The following is a 6,000-nucleotide window of genomic DNA, read 5'->3' as shown; positions in this document are numbered from 1 at the left end:
CAATGTCTCAATCCAGCCCCCCACGGCCATTGGTCTGTTCTGGGATTGCATAGAAATGGAATGATGAGGTATGAAGTCTGTTGGAAATGTATCTTCTTTCACTTAATGTTTAATACTTTGTCTTGAGGTCCATTCTATGTCATGGTTGTGGTTTGTTCATTTAAAATACAGTGCTGTACTCTGTGAATATTCCACAATTTCTTTATTCACCACTGCTGTTGCCCATTTTGATATTTAGTTAATGTGAGTAAAATTTGAGTTCCAGTCTTTGTACAAATTTATTTTGTTTCTCTTGAGTAATAGGTCCACGAGTTAGATTGCTAAGAATAGGCAACACCTGGCCAGTTGCTTTTCATAATGCCTGTGTCCACTTCTGTCATGAGTCTTATTGTTGGTAATCAGTTTGTTTGGCTTTGTTTTGTATTTTTCTGCTAACAAATAATGCTGAACATGTTTGTCTCTTCTTTGGTGGTATATTATTTCCCTCTATGTCTTTGTCTGTGTCTGTATCTGTCTGTCTTTTTGCTGTCTGTCTTTTTCTTTCTGTGTGTCTGTGTCTGTCTGTCTTTTCTCTGTCTCTGTTTTTTTCTCTGTCTGTGTGTCTGTCTCTTTTTGTCTCTTTCAACTTATCTCTGTTATTGAGTTTGCTTCATTATTCTGAAAATAAGATGTTTGTCACATACCCATTTTGGAAATGTTTCTCTGTTAGTGAAAATAGTTTTTAATCACAATTGTTTTCTTTAGGTTTTCAAATAAAGTCTCGCTATGTGATACAGGATGGCCTAGAATTTGTGATCCTCCCGCTCAGCCTCCTGAGTCCTGGCATTAGAGGCATGTACTGTCATGCCCAGCATTCATTTTCACCTTTTCAAGGGCAAAAGTTTTCAAATTTCAGGAAACAAATTATCTAATTTTAATTTGCTTTCATGTTTTTGTGTCTTGTTTAAATATTTTTGTATAGGGGGCTGGGAGTTTGGCCTAGTGGTAAGAGTGCTTGCCTAGCATGCATGAAGACCTGGGTTCGATTCCTCAGCACCCCACATACATAGAAAAAGCCAGAAGTGGTGCTGTGGCTCAAGTGGTAGAGTGCTAGCCTTGAGAAAGACAGTGCTCAGGCCCTGAGCTCAAGCCACAGGGCTGGCAAAATATATATATATATATTGTATAGCCAAATATTTTTTTGTATCACATTTCTTTTGATAATGTGTTTGGGAACTAATGAAATTAGTCCTTGCAGTTAGATTTGATACACTGAGATAACATTAAGGAAAAAAGTTACTAAACAATAATATATTCTTGATAACTTTCTATTTAAAACTCTATTTTACTATATATGTATATGCATAGAAAAATCAAGAATACATACACACATTAATTATTTTCATTTACTTAGATTATTAACAGCAGAATATAGTAAGTTTTCTCTTTGTTTAGAAGACGTTAAAATACTTTAAAAATCAAGTACCACTGGCTCACACACATAATCATTGCTACTCAGGAGGCTGAGACATGGAGAATCAACGTTCAAAGCCACTCCAGGTAGAAAAATTTGCAAGACTCTGTGTCTAATTAACCAGCAAAAAAGCTGGGCTGGAGGCATGAGCGGCTCAAGTAATAGCATTCCACCTATGAGTCAAAGAGGCAAGCAAGTGTGATATCCAGAGTTCAAGTCTCAGTCGTGGGAAAAAAGGAGACACTTTAAAAATCTACTTCCAAAAACTTAAACTGAATTAAATTTAAAGCTTAGAAAGATAATTGCTATTATCTGAATTCAGGTTTATAAAAAAATCATAGCTGTTTCTGGTAAATTCTGCATTCCTAGACGATAAATACAGATAATGTGACATCTTAAACCCTTTTTTCCCATTGAAGCAGTGAATGGTCTCAGGAAAATGAACTTAACAAAAATAGTTTATTTTCATGTAAGTGTGTCTTCATGAATAAATATTAATAAATGATTTCTTTATCTTTTAAAGAAACTTCTAGAAGGAAGAGGAGACTAAATAAAATTCAATTCAAGTGAAACTTACCTAAGCTGACTATGGTTGAGGCTATCTTTAGAATCTTTAAGTAATATTTTCTCTATTTGAGGGGAGTATTCCATGCCTCGGTGCAGCGATAAGATGTACAAATATAGACTTTCAAATTATTTTCTGACATGATGATTGTACCAGCAACAACTCATAATTCTACATGATAGAGTTTTCTGCCTCAGATTACCATATTTAGTCCATGGGCTGAAAGATTCTATGGATTTGAATATATTAGTAAATTTATATTTGCATTCCAAGATAAGGATGCAAACAACTTGAACTTTCCCTTCTGCTCTCTGGTCATCTCTACCACTCTCTCCATGTAAGACCTGAATACAAAAATTGTCTGATTCCTTCACCCTTCACCAGCAGTCTCCAATAAAATCCAAAAAGCCAAGCTAGAGAAACTTAAAAACCTACAAATCTGTTTAAATTCTTCAGTAATTTCTTTTTATTTTTGTTCCAGTACTGGGACTTAAACTCAAGGCCTTGTACTCTCAGTTTTTTTTGCTTAAGGCTGACACTTTACTACTTGAGCCACAGCCTTACTTCCAGCCTTTTGCTGGAAAATCAGCAATAAGAATTCTTAATTTTTCTTTTCCAAGCTAGTGTTAGATCTTAATTTACAGATCTCAGCCACCAGAGTAGCTAGGATTACATGCCCGAGCTAGCTACCAATGTCTGGCAGACTTCTCTTGTTTCTTAGGCCAAAGCTCGCTTAAGGTCCTGGAGTGCCAGCCTCTGCCCATCTTCACAGCTGTTTCTTTCCACACAACCCTACCCACTCCGTCCTAGCTCTGGTGTCCTACTTCTGCTCCTGAGCAAGCCACTTCCCATGCAAAATCTTTACCCAGTGATTTCTCCCGCTTAGCATATTGCTCTATCTCCTTTATTGGTTGGCTAACTTCAGGTTTCGGCTTACATATTACTTCCTCAGAGAGCACAAGCTCTCTCTAAAGTCCTTTGTGGTCCTAGTGGGTCTTAAGTAATTACTGGTGTAAAAATAGGTTTAATTTCTGACTTTCTGGAAATTGTCCATGCCTAGGCATGGGACTCTTGCAGCACTATCATCTGATTGTTTTAATCCTACCTAGCACAGTGTCTAGTACATTGGAGATGCTGGATGAATAAATGCTACATCTCGAGTGACCTACAAATACTCATTTGGTCAGCTTGACATCCAAGTCCAAAATATAGTAATCAATGGATCTGTAGATATTTACTTGCTCTAGAGACCATGTTAGCCTCTGCCATTCCCCAAGGGCACTAGCAGACTCACTAGCCACTCAGTGGCCACTTAAAGACAGATCAGGGGTGTTGAGTTGATGGAGCTGGTGAGGACCGTGTTCCTGCTGAAGGCTTTGGCTTGTATCTGAGCTATGGTTCTCTAGGATGATGGGAAGCTATAAGAATCACATCACGTGCAAGATGATAGAATTAGTTTTTGTCTGAAAGGATCGAACTCTCAACAAGTTAGAAAGGGGAAGGAGAGAGTCAAGCCAGGTCCTAGAAGTGCATGAGTGTCACATGTGAAGGTCTGTGATTGGGTGGACCACAGGGCTAGGCCAGTCTGGGCAGAAAAATCCACCTGATCTCACCTTCAGAGAGAAGCTGAGTGTGGTAATGTGTGCCTGTGATCCTAACCACTCACTATAAAAACTTGTAGTAGGTGAATGATGACTCTGGCATTGGACCCTTGTGGAAAGTGAGACTTTACTCAAAAGAATCTAAAAGTCAGTGAAAAGTAGGGCTAAGGCATTGATCAGTGTAATTGCTCTAATCTAGCTTGCAGGAAGTCCTGAGTTCAACCTCTGCCATCCCCTCAAAAAGGAAAGAAGAATCTAATAACAACATGTAACTGTAAAGGAAAATTCAGAGGGCACACTGGACTTGCATACCCCAAATGCAAGTGAGGAAATATAAAATGAAAACTCAAGAACATAACTTGTGAAAAGTATAATGATTTTAATTGACTGGATGAGTCAATAGCATGACAGCTTGTCAGACTCATAGATTTAATGTTGAATTCTGTTAACAAAAGTTGTGTTGTCAATACCCATTGAACTTGCTGGCAGACCATCCCTACTCTGCCTTACCAGTTCTGCGCATGTGTGGGGGGAGGGGGGAGAGATATACAGGAAGTGCTGCCATTTGCTCTGCAGTGGAGATTTCCGAACCATGCCATAGGAGAAGATATTGCAAGGCTGGGACTGCCTACTTCATGAGGAATTGAATTTAAGACACTGTGTGGGGCTGTGGAGAGAAAGGCCATTAGACTTGTTTGTTTGTTTTTGATCTGGCCCAAATAGAAATCCTAGGACCAACAGGAAAATTTCCAGGGAGGTGAATCTCAATTGAATTTCATCTGTCTACCAGGGGCTAGAGCTATGCAGAACTCCTTTTACTAATGTCACATTTAGAGAGGAAAGGAACTCTGGTAAGCTGTCATTTTAATGAGGGTAAATTTCTCTTAGTTATAAAATGTTTTCTGTTTTTGACTAGAAACTCAGTGATGAAGGATCTTCAAAAAGAGATTGGGAGCCGGGCACGATGCCTCAACCCTGTAATCCTAGCTACTCAGGAGGCTGAGATCTGAGGATCAAGGTTCAAAGCCAGTCTGGGCACAAAAGGACCAGAGACTCTCATCTCCAATTAACCTCTAGAAAATGGGAGCTTGCCTCAAGGGTAGGGCAGTAGCCTTGAGCTGAAGAGGTCAGTGACAACCCTCAGGCCCAGGGGGTAGGGTGGTAGCCTTGAGCTGAAGAGCTCAGGGACAGCAACCAGGCTGAGTTCAATACCCATGACCCACAAAAGAGAGAAGGAGAGAGAGAGAGAGAGAGAGAGAGAGAGAGAGAGAGAGAGAGAGAGAGAGAGAGAGAGAGAGAGAGAGAGAGAGAGAGGGAGAGAGAGAGGGAGAGGGAGGGAGGGAGGGAGAGAGGGGGAGGGGTTGGTTTGGGAGCATGGCCTAGTGGATTGCTTGCCTAGCATCCACAAAGCCCCTGGGTTTGATTCCTTAGTACCACATATACAGGGAAAAAAAGCTGGAAGTGGTGCTGTGGCTTAAGTGGTAGAGCAATAGCATCGAAATTGCTGAAGGACAGTGCTCAGGCTTTGAGTTCAAGCCCCAGAACTGGCAAAAAGAGATATTGTTTAATTTATCTAGTGTGGTCTTTCAGTCTCCATTCTGACATTTCTAAAGTTGGTAAATATAGGTAGTGAATGAAGGGGAATGTGGGGTTGGGTGGTAGAGGTCCTGGTCCCTTGTGCAGATCCAAAACTTCATAGTTGGAACATTAACATGTGCCGTGGAACCTTGGATGTGCCAAGTCATAGGTCAATGAGCTGCTAAAGGAATTATTTTTAAAGATCTCATCTACCATGTCTAGGATTTCTTCCTTTACCATAACTCTCAGAGACCTAATCCTATTTCTCCTCACATGTATCAACTTTAGAAAAGAACCAAGTAGAGGCTGGAAGATTACTTCTGCAAGGGATTCTGGGTAAGAAAAATCTGCTACTAAGAAGCCCAGCACTGAGTTCCTATGATGCCGGTAGATCAAAAGTGCGAGAGAGAGAGAGAGAGAGAGAGAGAGAGAGAGAGAGAGGAGAGAGAGAGAGAGAGAGAGAGAGGAGAGAGAGAGAGAGAGAGAGAGGGAGAGAGGGAGAGAGGGAGAGAGGGAGAGAGGGAGAGAGGGAGAGAGGGAGAGAGGGAGAGAGGGAGAGAGAGAGAGAGGGAGAGAGGGAGAGAGGGAGAGAGGGAGAGAGGGAGAGAGGGAGAGGGGGGGGAGAGAGAGAGAGAGAGAGAGAGAGAGAGAGAGAGAGAGAGAGAGAGAGAGAGAGAGAGAGGAAGAAAGAAAGAAAGAAAGAAAGAAAAGAAAGAAAGAAGAAAGAAAGTTTGATAAACTAAAATTGCCATAAAGAACCTCCTACATTTTGGAAGAAATATAAAAGCATATTAGAATGCTGA

The sequence above is a fragment of the Megascapheus bottae genome, chromosome 11 (assembly GCF_031878675.1).
Source record: "Megascapheus bottae isolate mThoBot1 chromosome 11, mThoBot2.hap1, whole genome shotgun sequence".
Taxonomy (NCBI): domain Eukaryota; kingdom Metazoa; phylum Chordata; class Mammalia; order Rodentia; family Geomyidae; genus Megascapheus; species Megascapheus bottae.
This window is presented reverse-complemented; position numbering follows the sequence as displayed.